General features: G+C 40.2%; 1 pseudogene; it reads right to left on the bottom strand.

Annotated features, from left to right (window-relative positions):
- Positions 1-5148: 5148 nt before the first annotated feature.
- Positions 5149-5902, bottom strand: LOC115944658 (heterogeneous nuclear ribonucleoprotein D-like pseudogene; annotated as a pseudogene).
- Positions 5903-16847: the final 10945 nt, after the last annotated feature.

The raw sequence follows: 16847 nt of genomic DNA, 5'->3' as shown, positions 1-16847 counted from the left end.
CTGGTGGTGGGTATTGAGGAGGGCACGTTCTGCATGGAGCACTGGGTGTTATGCACAAACAATGAATCATGGAACACTACATCTAAAACTAATGATGTAATGTATGGGGATTAACATAAGAATAAAAAAAAAAAACCCACAAAACAACCTATTGTTTTATTTAGAGAGATTATTTCTGTTCACCTTACTGGTTACTTTTTGTGCCCATAGGGGCCAACCACTTACCAGGGATCACTGGGGTAGGCCTGTCATCTGAGTCTGCAGGGGCTGATCTAGAACTGGGATGGACCAGGAACCTGATTTCATGGAGCCAGCCTAAAGGCTGGGGCCACAAGGGCCAGCCTGGTACTAGGGTTGCAGGAGTCATCCTGTCACCTGGGGTCTTGGGGACCAGCCTGGAGGTTAGGTCTACAGGTCCAGACTGGTGCTGGTATGAACCATGAGCCTGGGTCTTTGGAGCCAGCCTTAAGGCTAGGACCCTGGAGGCTAGCCTGGTGATGGGGTGAGCTAGGAGCCTGGGTCTGTGGCAGGCTGTCTAGAGTCTAGATCCACAGGGGCCAGCATGACACTGGGGTTGTCAAGGGGCCTGGGGCCAGAGGAGCTGGCCTGGTGCTGGGGTGGGCTGAAAGCCTGGGTCTGTGGTAGTCAGCCTGGTACTGGGCCCGACCAAGAGTCTGGATTTGTGGGTGCCTACCTGGAGCCTATGTTTGTGGGAACTATTGGGGAGCTAGGGGCCACAGGAACTACCTAGGGCCATGGGCAGTGGCTAGTACTGGAATGTGCCAAGAGTCTGGGTTCTCAGTATCCTTCCAGTAGCCTAGGGCCATAGAAGCCTTCTGGGGCCACTGGAGCTGGGTAGCACCCAGATGAGCCAGGGGCCTGGGTTTATAGGATCACCCCTGGGAGTCTAGAGCCAAGGGAGTCCCCTGGGGCCACTGGAGCATAAAGGCACTGGAGTGATCTGGGGACTTGGGTTTGTGGGATCCTGTAGAGAGCCACCTAAGGCTGCAGGGGTTTTCTGGGGCTGGGCCTAGGTGTCTCTGGGGTCCACAGTGAAATCGTGTAGTCATTTCACTCACCTTTTGCTATGGGGAGGGTCTGTCTCTTGGCCTAGGCTGTCCAGGCTTAGAGCATGGGTGATGGGAATAATGTAAATCTATTTTCTATCATCCTCAATGCATCTTTTCCTACATCTGTGCTTCACCCAGATTCTGTATTCTATCATCTGGAATCCTCAGCTCTTGCAAAGGTATTTTCATACATGAGTAACTGTCCAGATTGATGCTTTTGGGAGGAAATGAGTGCTGGAAATTCCTATACTGCCATTTTGCTGCCATCACTCGCCTCCTGGGTCATGTTTTTTGATCCACTCTGACAATCTCTGTCTTTTAATTGGTGCAGACTGTTGACATTCAAAGTGATTATTGATATAGTTGGATTAATACCTACCACATTTGTTACTATTTTCTACTTGTTACCCCTTTTCTGCCTTTTGTAGCTTTAACTGACTGTTTTATGATTCCATTTTCACTCCTTTCTTAGCATATCAGTTATACTTCTATTTTGCTTTCTTTTTCAGTGTTTGCCTTAGAATTTGCGGTATACATTTACAACTAATCCAAGTCTACTTTCAGATAATACTATAACTTTTCATGGGTAGTGCAATACTTTATCATAACAAAATAATCCTAATTTCTTCCTCCTGTCCCTTGTATCATTCTTGCCATTTATTTTACTTATATATAAGTATACATATATACATATGTATATAAGCATATATAGTCAAATCCAGTGTTGTTATTATTTTTAAAGATTTTATTTATTTATTTGAGAGAGAGAGAGAGAGAGGACACAAGCAATGGGGAAAGACAGAGGGAGAAGCAGATACCACACAGAGCAGGGAGCCCTGTGTGGGGCTCAATCCCAGGACCTTGGGATTATGACCTGAGTCGAAGGCAGACACTTAACTGACTGAGCCACCCAGGTGCCCCTCCAGTGTTGTTATTATTGTGAACAAACTTATATGTTACATCAGTAAGAAGAAGAATAAAAAATTTTATTTTGCCTTCACTTCTCCAGTGCTCTTCCTTTCTTTATATAGATAAAGTGTCTGACATATATCATTTTCCTTCTCTCTAAAAAACCTTTTTTAAATTTTCTTGCAAGGCAGGTCTACTGGCAATGAATTCCTTTAATTTTTGTTTGAGAAAGTCTTTATTTCTTCATTTTTGAAGGATAATTTTGTAGGCTACAGAATTTTAAGATGGTAGGTTTTTCTGTCAATGCTTTACACATTTCACTCCACTTTCTTCTTACTTGCATGGTTTCTAAGGAGAAGTCAGATGTCATTCTTATCTTTGCTCCTCTGTAAGTAACATATTTTTATCCTTTGGCTTTTCAGGATTTTCTGTAGTTTGAAAATGATATAACTAGGTGTAGTTTTTTGGGGGTAATTTATCCTGTTTGGTAATCTCTGAACATCCTGGATCTGTGAATTGGTATCTGACATTAATTTGGGGCAAATTCTTAGTCATTATGGTTTCACATATTTCTTCTGTTCATTTCTTCTAGTGTTCCCATTATGCATATATTACATCTTTTGTTCCCAGTTCTTGGATATTTTGTTCTTTTTATTTTTTGTTTCAGTCTTTTTTCCCTTTGCTTTTCAGTTTTGGAGGTTTCTATTGAAATATCTTTAAACTCAGAGATTCTCTTTTCAGCTGTGCCCAGGCTACTAATAAGTCCAACAAAGGCATTATTCATTTTTGTTGCAGTGTTTCTTATCTCTAGCATTTCTTTTTGGTGCTTTCCTAGAATTTCCATCTCTCTGATTACATTGCCCATCTGTTCTCTACTTATCAGAGCCCTTAGCACATTAATGATAGCTATTTTAAATTCCTGATCTGATCATTCCAATATCCCTTCTGTATCTGAGCCTGGTTCTGAGACTCTCTCTGTCTCTTCCATTTATGTTTTTTTACTTTTTAGTGTACCTTAGTAATTTTTTCTTGGTAGCTGGGGCATGATGTACAAGAAACTGCTATAAATATTTATAGACCTTTAGTAATGTGATGATAAGGTGGAGGGGAAGGGAAGTGTTTTATAATCCTGTGATCTGGTCTCTTTTAGTTCTTTTAGTGTCCCTGTGCCTTTGGACTGTGAACTCAAATGTGCTTCTCAGTCTTCCTTCCTCTATACCCTTAAGTGAAACAGGATGGCTAGAGGGGGCTGGAGGTGGGTCTTTCCCTTCCTCCAGGCTAGTTTGTTAGGCTCTGATAAAACCCCAGCAGGTGAGGCTGTGATTAAATAGTACCTTCTAAAGACAGACCTTGTTAAGAACAGAATGCTCTGGTATATTTTTAAGCGGTTCCTTTTCCCCTTCCTCTGCCAAAAACATGGTGGAGAAGGAAGGGTATTGATTTTTCTCTGATATTCACTGTGAGAATGTGATAGAGATCCAGGAGTTAAAACTCACAAATATGTGGGAGCCTCCAATGACTGGGTCCCCCTGGAGTTTTTAACTCTCAGAGTTATTCACACTGAGTGCTCACCGATTCATAAATTATAGTTCAGGTTTCCCTTCCCTGTTACTGGTTTCCACAGAGTTTGTTGCTCCGGTAAGTTGTGATTCTCTGTATTTGCTGTTGGTCTCTCCAATTTGGGGAGCAACATTTTGCCCTGTGACCTCCGTTCTCTTTTGGATTTAAGAAGAATTGTTGATTTTTCAGTTTGTTCATTTTTTTATTTGTTGTTAACTTGGAGTGACAACTTTCAGCTTCTTTTTTTTAAAGATTTTATTTATTTATTTGAGAAAGAGAGAGCATGGGTGAGCATGGGGGAGAGGCAGAGGGAGAGAGAGAAGCAGGCTCCTTGCTGAGCAGGGAGCCAGATGTGGGACTTGATCCCAGAACCCTGAGATCATGACCTGAGCCAAAGGCAGATGCTTAACCAACTGAGCCACCCAGGTGCCCCAACTTTCAACTTCTTACAAGCTGTACTGGAAACCCAAAAGTGTTTTATTTACCTTTTCACTACTAAAATATGAAGACTCTGATTCTGTGTGAATTGTTGCTGAGCCTCTTTCTTCCAGTGGTTCTCATCTATTTGCCTTGTTTACTCTGTTGGGACTTACAGGAGTTACATGTCAATGCATGTTCTATTGACAGAATGTGCCCTACTATGTATGAAAGGTATGAAAATATGAATAAGTGGAATGGCTTGATCAGTCCTACCCTTTCTAATGAGAGTTTCCAATCTGTCATTCAGTCACCCTATCCTTCTTGCCTTTGGTTCTTAATCTGACCCCTCTTCCATTCAAAGATAGAACCCAAAATTTCCCATTAATTTATCCTATTTTGCAGATTTTTTTTTCTTTTTACCATACTTATAGTTTTACACACTGTTTTATAGACCCTGATTGTACCTTTTGTGGTGAGCACTTGATAGGTTTTAAGTTTGTGTTCTTTCAGTTCCAAAACCCATCATCCTGCTGATTTTTGCTCACATTGATCTTGGATCCATCTGCGAATTCCTCTATGTTGCTGTACTTGTTGCTTTACATCTTCTGTTTTTAGGATGATATCGTCTTTTGGACTATGGTTAGGCTGAGGATTCAAATAAATGTCTCTTTAACCTTTAACCTTATGTTTTACATGTCTTTTCTGTGGGTGGGCTCAAACTCCTCACTTCCCGTATTCCTCAATTTTTTGTCCTTAGCCTTTTATTCTATATGGGAATTCTGGTCAAATCAATATAGATTAGCCTCACATTTTTTTTTTTCCACATAAGGAAGCATTTATTTGAGGTTTAACATGAAATCTTGTTATACAAATAAATAGTATTTGTCATAATACAGATAGCAAAAGACAAAGTAAAAACAAAGAAAACTAATTGGTGGCTATATACAGTTGGACACAGTTGTGTTGTGTACACTAGAAAGTCTTTTACAAAATAATCATCTTAGATCAACAAAAGACCAGTCTTCAGTGTCATCTTGCAAGTTGGGTTACTTTACAATCTCCTCCACAGGACAGCATTTTCTGGTGTATGCCTTGCGCTCTGCCTGCAATGTGCGACCCCCAGACATAGATGTGGTCAAGGTGACACACAGCCTGCAATAAAGTTCCCACTGTTTTCTCCAACGTCCTCCTATGGCTGGTAATTATTTTGGTGACTGCCGCCCTCTCTTGATGCCTTGCCATAAGTGCTCTGTTGGCCACTGTAATCTGCATATCCCTGTCCACATCCATAGTTCCCATAGTTATACCCACTCTAATCATAGCCGTGAGAGCCACTATAGTTTTGATCACCATGATAGGCACTATTGCAATTTCCATATCCTTGATCGTAATAGTTATTGAATCCTTGGTTCCAGTTTTGGCCCCAATCTCGTCCACAACCCCTACTACCACCTGGTCCACCAGCTGCAGAATCTCTTCCTCCTTTTTGTTGTTGCTGTTGCTGCCTATATACCTCTTTGGGTTGTGCAACTTTGGTTTCACACTTCCCAGAACCAATTTGTTGATAATCTCTCTAACAATGTCTTTACTGGCTCTTTGTCTGTTTATGTGATGAAACAAAATCCTCTTCTTTCATTTGTTTTTGTATCCATGGGAAGTTCAATATTTTCATTCTCCCCAAAAGACTCCAAAATATTCTTTAATTTGTTCTTCAGAAGTATTTGGGCTCAGTCCACCCACAAAAACCTTTTTGGGGGGTTCTTTCCCTTTTAAAGCTTTGGCCCTTTTGGGGTCTATCAATTTGCCATCCATTTTGTGTTCTTTCAGTTCCAAAACCCATCATCCTGCTGATTTTTGCTCACATTGATCTTGGATCCCTCTGCGAATTCCTCTATGTTGCTGTACTTGTTTGTGTCCTTCATGGTGGTGGAGTTGTAGGTGGGAGGGTGGGGGTAGGGGGTGGAGGGTGGGGGGCTGCTGGAGTGCAGTCCAGTCCTGGCAGTAGTGGTGGTAGAGCATTGTGTGGATCTGGATTTAAAATGTGAGCAGATGAGCTAGCCTCACATATTAATTCTCTTTTTTCAATGACCTTCTTTTCACTGCCACCTTGTACCTTACCACTTCCTGCTTAGTCTTCCATCTAATCTAATTCCTTTCAGTATCTTCCCATCCCATATTACTTTTCTGTGACACTGGAATACTTTTTTTTTTTTAGTAGGCTCCATGCTGGGCATCCCCAACATGGGGCTTGAACTCCTGACCCTGAGATCAAGACCAGAGCTAAGATCAAGAGTCAGATGCTTAACCTACTGAGCCACCCAGGCACTCCTACTTTTAATCTCAAGTAACAGAAAACTCAAGACAGATTTAAGCAATGAAAGTGTTGTATTGGCTAATAAAACTAAAAAGACCAAGGTAGGAGTCCAACCATGTCATCAAAGACCTGACTTCTTTACCTTTCTCTGTTCTGCCCTCAGTTTTGTCAGCATGGCCCCAAACTTGGCTTCTCTTAAAAAGACAAAAAACAAAAAACAAACAAACCAAATCCAGAAATCCAAGTTTTATGTCTATATACCACCGTGCCCAGAAAGGAAGAGAGTGTCCTTTTCTTGACTCTTCCAGAGAAGTCAGAGGGCTGCTTTTCTAGAAGCCCCATTACTATAAAGGATATATTGCATGTTACTGGAAAAATTTAGTTCAGATGTCCTTCCTGAACCACACTCCATGCCCCAGAAATGGCATGCACTATGTGGCTTAGGTCTGGGTTACATGAACTGACCCTTGTGGAATGGGGAACGGGATGACCTGATGTATTTAAACCAATCTGAGACCATTCCTAGAGCTAGGAGTTCAACTGGCTTCTCCCTAAACATGTGAGAGAAGATGACATCTAACTGAAAGTATAGAAACTATGAAGAAGGAGGATGGGGGGAATGGATGCTAAGTGACAAAGAAATGCTCCCTACCCTTTCACATGGTTACTTCAAAAATTCATAAAACAACATTTTTATTTTATTGCTCTGCTGCTGTAATCCAAGGACCAAATCTGGCCTGCCACCTGTTTTTATAAAGAAAGTTTATTGAAATACAGCCCCACTCATTTAAAAAGTATTATCTATGGCTGCTTTCAGACTACAGTGGAAGAGTTGAGTAGTTGTAACAGAGACCATATGACCTGCAGAACCTAAAATATTTATTATTTGGCTCTTTCAGAAAAGGTTTGCTGACCCCTGGCCTAGAAGATTAAATCTAAACTCATTCTGGATTTCAAAGCCCTCTATCGTCTATCCTCACTTTACTGATATAATTTAATTGACATAATGCTCTGTATACAAACTCTTTAATCCAATCAGATTAGTTTATTCACCTACTGCAAACAGTGCACATTCAACCTCTACTTTTTTTATTTGTTCATGCTTTATCCAACCTGGAATGCTCTTCTTCAATCTTAACATATCTTTGAAGGCCCATCTCAAGTTTATGAAGTGTTCCATGTTACCTCTACCCACTCTGGGGCCTTCTTTCCTATATGTATTATTTCTATCACACTATAGTGCATTTTGAGTCTACATATGTTTTACAAATATATGTATATGTCTTATCTACCCCATTAAATGCAAAACTCCTGGATATGAGAGTCTTGGTAATACAATATATTTTTGTAGTCCTTACAGAATTTCAAGCAATGCTGGACAAGAAGGCACTTAAGTAATACTTACTAGTCCTGTCAAACTATCTCATAGCCAGAATTAGTCCACTTCTTTGCACCCCCACAATACCACCCTGATCCAAGCTCCACCTACTCCCATCCAGCCTAATGCTATAGTCTCCCAAGTGCCCCTTGCTCCTTCTGACCCCCTACAATCTTCTCCCCACACAGTGAACACACTGACTTTAAATGTTTAAATCAGGTGATGTTATTCTCCTACTTAAACTCTTCTACCTGCATGACATATTTCAGAATAGAAATTGTGATCTGTCTGTGCTTAAATCTCCCCATCCATCCCCTCTCACTTGGCAGTGATCACTCAGCTCCCATTTCTCTTAGTTCATCTGCCTGGAATATTTTCCCTCCAGGTCATGAATCTCTGGTTTCTCATAATTCTGCTCTCAGTTCTCTTCTTGCCTGACCACCCAATCTATACTGCCTCCAGCCTCCTGTGTGTCACCTTGGATCACATCATCCAGTTTCACCTTCTTCATAGCTCTGACTCAACAGACTATATCTTGTTTACTTAACTGTTTCCCCTCTAAATGCGAGCTCCGTTGAGTTTACCTAATTTGTTCACCACTGTATTTCCAGCCCCTAGAGCAATGCTCAGCGCATAAGAGGTATTCAGTAGCTCTTTGTGGAATAAATAAACAAAACCATTCATAGATTTATTTCCTTTTGAAATAGCAAAAGAGAACTTTTATTCATTTCCATAAAAATGCATTTACTAACCACCTTCTTTCATGGTATTACCATAGGGTTTTGTACAAAGAAACTGTTCTTAGGGGTTATATTAGTTTCCTAGGGCTACCATAACAAATTACCACAAATTGAATGGCTTAAAACAACAAAAATGTATTCTTTCACTATTTGGGAGACCAGAAGTCCAAAATCAAAGTGTTGGCAGGGTTGATTCCTTCTGGAGGCTCTGAAGGAGAAAACATCCATGCCTGTCTCCTAGCTTCTGGTGGTTGCTGGCAATCCTTGACATTCTGTGACTTGTAGATACAGCACTCCAGTCTCTGCTTCCATCTGCACATCACCTTCTTCTCTCTTCCATCTTCTCTGTTTTCTTCTGCCTCTTATATGGACACTCTCACTGGATTTAGGAACTACCCTAATCTAGGAAGAGCTCATCTTGATTCTCAACTACTTACATCTGCAGTGATCCTGTTTCCAAATAATGTTACATTCTGAGGTTCTTCATGGACATGAATTTTGGGGGGACTCTATTCATCAGGGATTTACAGTACAGTACAGAAACGAATAGTGTACTTTTGCTGTAGTATAGTGCACATAAGTTGTTTTTTGGTAATCAGCAATCATCTCCCTTACCAGGAACATCCCAGTTTCCTATTGGGGAATTTTTGTCTCTCCCTCTATTGGCAATCTTGGTAGGGATGTAAATTAATATTCCTCACCTCACTGCAATTAAGGAGCCACATGTGACAAACAGAAGGGAAGACAGCCAGAGTCCTGGGATGTTTTATTTTTTCAAATTTATATTTCTTTATATTTTAATAAGCTTTCAAGATATGCTTTTACTCCATAGTAAGTTTCCCTTGATTTTAGCACTAGAAATCTGTGAATGCACAGAGCACATTAGGCAATCTGGACTCTTGGAACTTTTTAAAAAAATATTTATTTATTTGAGAGAGAATGAGTGGGGAAGATGGGCAGAGGGAGAGGGAGAAGCAGACTCCCTGCTGAGCAGGGAGCCCAATGTGGGGCTCAATCCTAGGACCCCAGGATCATGACCTGAGCCAAAGACAGAAGCTTAACCAGCTGAGCCACCCAGGTGCCCCTGGACTTTTGGAACTTTTAATCTTGAGTAGAGGTACACAGGGATGGGAAGTAAAGGGAGTGCATACATTGGAATAGCAGCACCTTGAAAAGATCTGGAAATTGTTCTTGTTGCCTGGACTCCAAGAGCTGTCCTCATTCCTGTTTTGTGTCCAGGCCTGGCCCACCAGCCTCCCATCTATCCTGTGAGTTCCTGGCTAGCCGGAATCCATTCCTATCATTCTCAACCAAAGAAACTCAATTGTTAAGCTGAGATCCAAGATCTTTTCGGTACTGGTGCAATTTTGCATATTTAGCTCTGAGTTCTGACATGATGAGTTTACTACTACATGAGATACTACCTTCAAAATGTCAGTTTCATCCCAGCCCTACAAATTAGTGCGATTAAAAGACAGCATATTAGCATTTTTATTAACTTATTTATAACCCATCTTGTTCCAAAAGGACTTTATTGTGTTAAATTATTCTACAAAGGTAAAGCAAGAAAAAAAATACATTCAAAATAAGTGAAAATGAGACAGAGGAGAATAAAGGTAGAAAAGTGAGATGGAGTCACGAGTGAACCTAATCCATACAATGGTTACTGTGAAGGCCCAGACAATAGGTAGAGGAAAGATGCAATAATATGACAGGGCCTACCGGCTACGGTTGCCATGGTATTTGGCAATAATATTTTCTACTTGAAATAATACCTTCTCAACCTGCATTTCTGTTAAAAGAGCTTGCAGTCTCTCCATAGTAAAGTGGGGTCATGAGATAATTAAGCAACTTGCCAAATAGGAACTGCCCAACCAAATGCCAGAAAAGAGGATACACTTGCTTAAAGTCATTATGTTTTCACTTTAAAGATGGTAAAAATATACTGAGACCTCTGCTTTCCATTTCTTTTTTGTTGTTGTTGTTAATATTACTCAAAATAATTTAAGCTGTAGTGTCTTTTTAAAAATTAATAATTTATCTTGCTTTACACAATATTGGGCCTTGGAAACCTTTATTTTATAAAATAGATTTATTTTTACAAGTTGAAATGTTTAGGTTTATTTATTTATTTATTTTTTAAGTAAGGCCTAGACCCATTGTGGGTCTTGAACTCATGACCCCAAGATCAAGAATTACATGGTCGGGGCGCTTGGGTGGTTCAGTTGGTTAAGCGTCTGCCTTCAGCTCAGGTCATGATCCCGGGGTCCTGGGATCGAGCCCCACATCGGGCTCCCTGCTCAGTGGGGAGTCTGCTTCTCCCTCTCCCACTCCCCCTGCTTGTGTTCCCTCTCTCGCTATCTGTCAAATAAATAAATAAAATCTTTAAAAAAACTAAAAATTAAAAAAAAAATTAAAAATAAAGCCCATTAAAGAAAAAAGAATTACATGGTCTATCAACTGAACCAGCCAGAGACCCCCAAAACTGAAATGTTTTAAATAGAATAGAGGAACTGGCTATTTAAAAGAACACATATAGTCAGTCTTTCTGCAAATCAAACATTACTTTTTTATTTATTATTTTAGTGATGTGGGGTTTTCACATGTTATAGAAATGTTAGTTCCCCTCTTGTAGTTTTTATAAGGAAGTGCAGCCTAGATTTTAAATGCAAACACTGCATAAAGATATTACTCATACATAGTAACATAGTAAACGCAATCATAAGATACGAATCTTCATTATTGTAATGAAGATTTTCCCGTTTTAATATTTATTGCATTTTTCCCCCTACCAAACCTTTTCCAAAAAGAATCTGAGGTAACTATTGAATATATCACAAGTGCCACCTAGTGCTTTCTTTGAAAATAACTTTTTTTTTTTTTTTTTTAATTTTCAGAAACAACAAAACAAGATGTAGAAGGCCTGAACTCTCAGGACAGAGTCTGTTTAAATAGCCCTGCTTTCTAAAAAAAGTCTGTTTGTTTTCAATCAAAAAAGGCTTTGGGGGCGCCTGGGTGGCTCAGTCGTTAAGCGTGTGCCTTCGGCTCAGGTCATGATCCCAGTGTCGTGGGATCGAGCCCCGCATCGTGCTCCCTGCTCCGCGGGAGGCCTGCTTCTCCCTCTCCCACTCCCCCTGCTTGTGTTCCCTCTCTCGCTGTGTCTCTCTCTGTCAAATAAATAAGTAAAATCTTAAAAAAAAAAAAAAAAAAGGCTTTGAAAGAAGAATTTGGAAATGAGTTTCTTTGCTAGTAATCAGATCACCCAATACTGCTTGGTTTTAATTTTGCATAGGTATAGATGGAATTAAGTAAAAGATGCTAAAGAAGGGGAAAATAAAGACATTTCATTAAAGAAGTAGCAGGAATATTTTCAAGAAGTATTTTCTTCCAATTCCCAATGGGAGCTGACATCCCATCAAAGCTCTAATTCCATCATCGTTATTTTATACCTCAAGTCACTCTTATTTCCAGTGTCCCTTATACTTAAGGCATTGAAACATTGTCATCATTATTGTCATCGTACCACCATCACCAGCCACACTTGCCATCACAAGCGCGAGCTGAGGGATCGTCGTCGTAGGCCCCAGGCAGTGCTGGTGTCAAGGAAACACACACAAGCTTTAATCTCCACCATCAGGGAGCCTAATATTAACTTGGAGGGAGGAAGAAGAGGAAGAGGAAAAGCGTGTGTGTAATAAAGAAACAGCAGCACTAATGAAAAGCTATCACCCTTTTTCCAGTTCACAGACCATCCCCACCCTTTACCCACTCCTGAGTATCTGAGTCCTGTAGTCCTCTTTTGAAATGCCTTTCTGATGTGTTCTTTTCCTTCTCTATTGTCTGTTTATTCCTTCACTTCATGCCTGGAAAATTGCAACAGACTTATCCTTTGGCTTCCTGCCTCTCCTACTGCCAGGCTAACATTACTAAAATGCTGCCTTTAACTTTTCATTCTTTTCCTCAAGAACCAGCTATGGCTGTCGGTGCTTACCAGACCATGGGCTTAAAGCTTTGAAGGCCTTCTGAAATTTACATGGACTTTATCGGTTGGATATACACTCTAGCGCTAAATTTTCATCCCAAAGGGCAGGTCTTCTGTTTACTTTGGAACCAAAAGTCAGGCTGAACTTTCATTTCCTTTTTTAAATTGTGTGGGTTTTTTTCCTGGTATTTCTACTTGCCCTTTTTTTTTTTTTTTCTTTTTCTTTTTTTGGTCTCTTGTGCCATTTGCCTTTACAATATTAGTTACCCTATCACTTATGATCATTCCTTTCCTCCACATACCTTTTTTTTCCTGATGGCCTCTCTCATGGGTATGGGCATCACAGTCTCCTCCAATATCTCCTGGTTGTGTTTTCATCTTTTTTTTTTAAGACTTTATCTATTTGTCAGAGAGAGAGAGACAGAGAGAGTGTGCACAAGCAGGGGGAGCGGCAGGCTGAGGGAGAAGCAGACTCCCCTGCTGAGCAAGGAGCCCGATGTGGAACTCGATCCCAGGACCCCCTGGGATCATGACCTGAGCCCAAGGCAGACGCTTAACCAACTAAGCCACCCAGACATCCCGATGACTGCTTTCATCTTGCTCTGCAACAAGTTACATTGGAACTTCCCTTTCTTGCTCTTTGGGCTTATTTCTCTGTTTCCTAGGTCACTGATCTTCCCCTTTCTTTTGTCCTTGTTTTGCAGAATATTTTCAAGCAACTTTCCAAAAATGAGCACATAACAGGTAAATGTTCCAAGTCCTTGCATGCCTGAAAATGTCTTTTTTCCATCTTCACACTTAATTGTGTTTGGCTAGGTACAATATTCTAGTTTATAACCATGTTACAAAAAATACTTGTATTTTAGTACATGGGTTGCTGAAGAGAAGTCTGATGTCATTTTGACTCTTGTTCTTTTGTGATGTGGAAGATAAATTGTTCCTATTTCACTGGTATCAAGTCAAATCCTAACAATTCATTTTTCCACAGTGAAACTGAATCCCACAGGTCTGTGCTCTGCTTTTAATGCTTACTAATGAAATTTCAGAGCCTGGCTCTGGAAATACAGTACTTCATAATTTTTTAAAAACTCTAAAAAAGAGATGAAAAGATGTTTCTTCTCTTCTGCAGCAAAGGGAGAGATGGCCTTCCTTATGTTAAAACTTGGTCAAAGGAGCCAATGAGATATGGTGTTAAATGTGAACTCTCACAAGGACATTTGTCTTGTTTCCTATGTGATATGAATCTTGCACAAATATTCACAATTGTTATCAGCTCCTTCTGTCCTCTCTAATACAAATCTATTACTGGAATTGTCATTTGAACAAAGGAGTCTTGTAGATGCTAGACATCTTAGAAATTGTTGCCAAGTTATGTGAACATAACTTTTAATGACACTTGTAATTCTGTGTTACTTGCTAAGACTTGTTAAGATGGTCTTATTTGTTGCCCTGGCGCTAATGTTCTAGTCAACGCTTATGTTCCCAAGTGGTATAAACATTGTCAGAGTTATTCTGTCAAATCAGAAGAGGATACTTGGCTCTCTGCTCTTCCTGTTTGCATAATGGACAAATAAAAGTCTACTGTGCTAGAGTGCTTCATGTAACAAAGAGTTTAAATTTTGTCTCATTTACATTTCCACAGTTGCTTCAGCACCATGGACCAAAGTGACAATTTCTCAAACCAATAGTAGTTGGTTTTATAAGATATTTCATTTCTAATACCTGAGGGCTATTCAAAACATGTGGCCTTTTCAGTCATTTGCAACATGTATCATTTCAGTGTGCTTCAGGAACTTTGGGAGGGGAAAAGAATATTTGATAACTATATAAAAAGGCAAAGTGGCAGTTCCTTAAATTAAAAAAAAAAAAAAAAAAATCTTACTTCCCCCTCCAGACACACACCAAGGTCCAGGAGGACAATGTCTCAGAATATTCTTCTAAAGATGGTGAAAATCTTCCTGCCACAACCAAAAGTGTTTCCTGTATTACCATAGTATTAAATCTTTACTATATCCATTGTTATATAGAGTAATCAGTTCTAGGACATAGATCAATAGAAAAAAATAGTACTGTGGAAAGGAAAATTTCCTCAGATCCATATGAACATCCATATCATCATTGAAAGTGATCAAATAGACAATGGATAAATAGAACAGAATAGAGTCCAGAAATAGAGGATCACTTGATTTATCACAAGGGTGCCAAAACATGGTACAGGTTCAGAGGAGGTTTGCATTTTAAAATTGGATAGACATTATCAAATTATGCATCAGAAAACTTACACTAATTTATGCTCTTACTAACATGGGTGAAGAGCACTTCATGGCCTATTCATGTAAATGTTCAAGGACGTTTGAAAAGAATGGATATTCTGTTTATTGAACACAGAGTCCTCTTTCTATGTGTGTATATAATGCAATGCATTCATTATTCAAGCAACAAGTATTTACTGAATGCCTCGTATATTTTAGGTACTGCTCGAGGCTCTTGGGATTTGGCTGAAGGCAAAATACGTACTTTCTTGGAGCTTACATTCTTGGGGAGAGGGAGACAGATAATAAATTGAAAAATAATGTAATTTTATAGGGTTCTAAATTGCATGAAGGAAAAACCCAGGAAGATAAGGGGTCAGAGAGAGACTAAGGATGAGGGCTCTAGTTCACATGGAGAGTCAGGGGAAGCCTCTTTGTAGAGGTAACTTGCATAATGAGAAGGAGGAAGCCAAGCAAAATTGGAGGGGAAGATATGTCCTAGGTAGAAGCTCAGGGAGTGTGAGGGCCTTGGGCCAGGAAATTGGTTGGTGTGGGAGAGACTCAGAGATGGGCCAGCATGTCTGGAGAGTGTAGGATTGATGCTTAGAGAGGTAGGCAGGAATTAGATCATGCTGGCCTTATTGCTTAGAGCAGGACATCTAGATTTTGTTACATTGTAATGGGAAGCCGCAGAAGGGTCTTCAGCACTGATGTGGCATGGTCTGATTCATACTTATAAAAGATAATTATTGTGGGGAAATAAATGGGGTGGGTGGGAGAAAGGAAGCAAAAAGACAGTTGTGATCAGAGGGACAGTAGCTTGGGTTAGGTGGTAGGTGGAGAAGTGGCGAATGTGACCAAAATTGGGGTGCATCTGGATGATAGAACAGGACTTGCTGTTGGTTTGGATGTCACAGTGGGGTGTGGCTAAGGGGAGGAGAGGATCAAGGATGTTTCCTAGTTTTGGTGCCTAAACAACCGGGTAAGTGGTGGTGGCACCAGCTGAGATAGAGATGGCTGGGTAGGGAGACAATGGGGACAGTGGAAGAAAATGGTGTGTGTAAGTGCAGCAACCCAGTGTCCACCAACAGACAAACAGATAAACAAAATGTAGTATCCCCATTCAGTGAAATCGTATTCAGCTATGAAAAGGAGTGACATACTGATACATGCCACAACATGGCTGAACCTTGAAAACATGCTAAGTGAAAGACACAAAAGGTCACATCTTGTAGGATTCCATTTATATGAAATAGCCAGAATAAGCACATCTGTAGGGTCAGGAAGTAGGTTAGCGTTTACCAGAGAGGGGGAAGGGAAACAGGGAGTGACTGCTTAATGGAGGTTTGCATTTGGGGTGACAAAAAAGTTCTGGAGCTAGACAGTTGAGGTGGTTGCTCAACATTGGGAATGTACTAAATGCTGTGGAATTGGTCACTTGCAAATGGTTAATATGGTAAATGTTGTGTGTAGGTTCCATTGATCATTCATTCTACAAAGATTTTAGGGAGTTGAGTTCCTACCATCCAGGCATTATTTTAAGTGCTGAGATTTGGTGGTGAATGAAGTTTGATGCTGGAATTTTATTTTTCAGTAACTCTTAACTTCTGAATGCTCTTGCAGTATGTAGGCAAAATATTCCCAAATATTCCTGAATATACCAAATGAACCACCACCCCCTTTCTCTTTTTTTTTTTGTTATGTTAACTACCATACATTACATCATTAGTTTTTTTTTTTAATTTTTTTTAAATTTTTTTATTCTTATGTTAATCCCCATACATTACATCATTAGTTTTAGATGAAGTGTTCCATGATTCATTTTTTGCATATAACACCCAGTGCTCCACGCAGAACATGCCCTCTTTAATACCCATCACTAGGCTAACCCATCCTCCCACGCCCCTCCCCTCTAGAACTCTCAGTTTGTTTTTCAGAGTCCATCGTCTCTCATGGTTCATCTCCCCCTCCGATTTCCCCCCCTTCATTCTTCCCCTCCTGCTATCTTCTCCTCCTCCTCCTCCTCCTCCTTCTTCTTTTTTTTAACATATAATGTATTATTTGTTTCAGAGGTACAGATCTGTGATTCAACAGTCTTGCACACTTCACAGTGCTCACCATAGCACATACCCTCCCCAATTTCTATCACCCAGCCACCTCATTCCTCCCACCTCCCACCACTCCAGCAACCCTCAGTTTGTTTCCTGAGGTTAAGAATTCCT

The sequence above is a fragment of the Leptonychotes weddellii genome, chromosome 3 (assembly GCF_054177405.1).
Source record: "Leptonychotes weddellii isolate Sample4059 chromosome 3, ASM5417740v2, whole genome shotgun sequence".
In the NCBI taxonomy this organism is placed as follows: Eukaryota; Metazoa; Chordata; class Mammalia; order Carnivora; family Phocidae; genus Leptonychotes; species Leptonychotes weddellii.
Note: the sequence above shows the minus strand (reverse complement) of the source record. Positions and strands in the feature narration are given on the sequence as shown.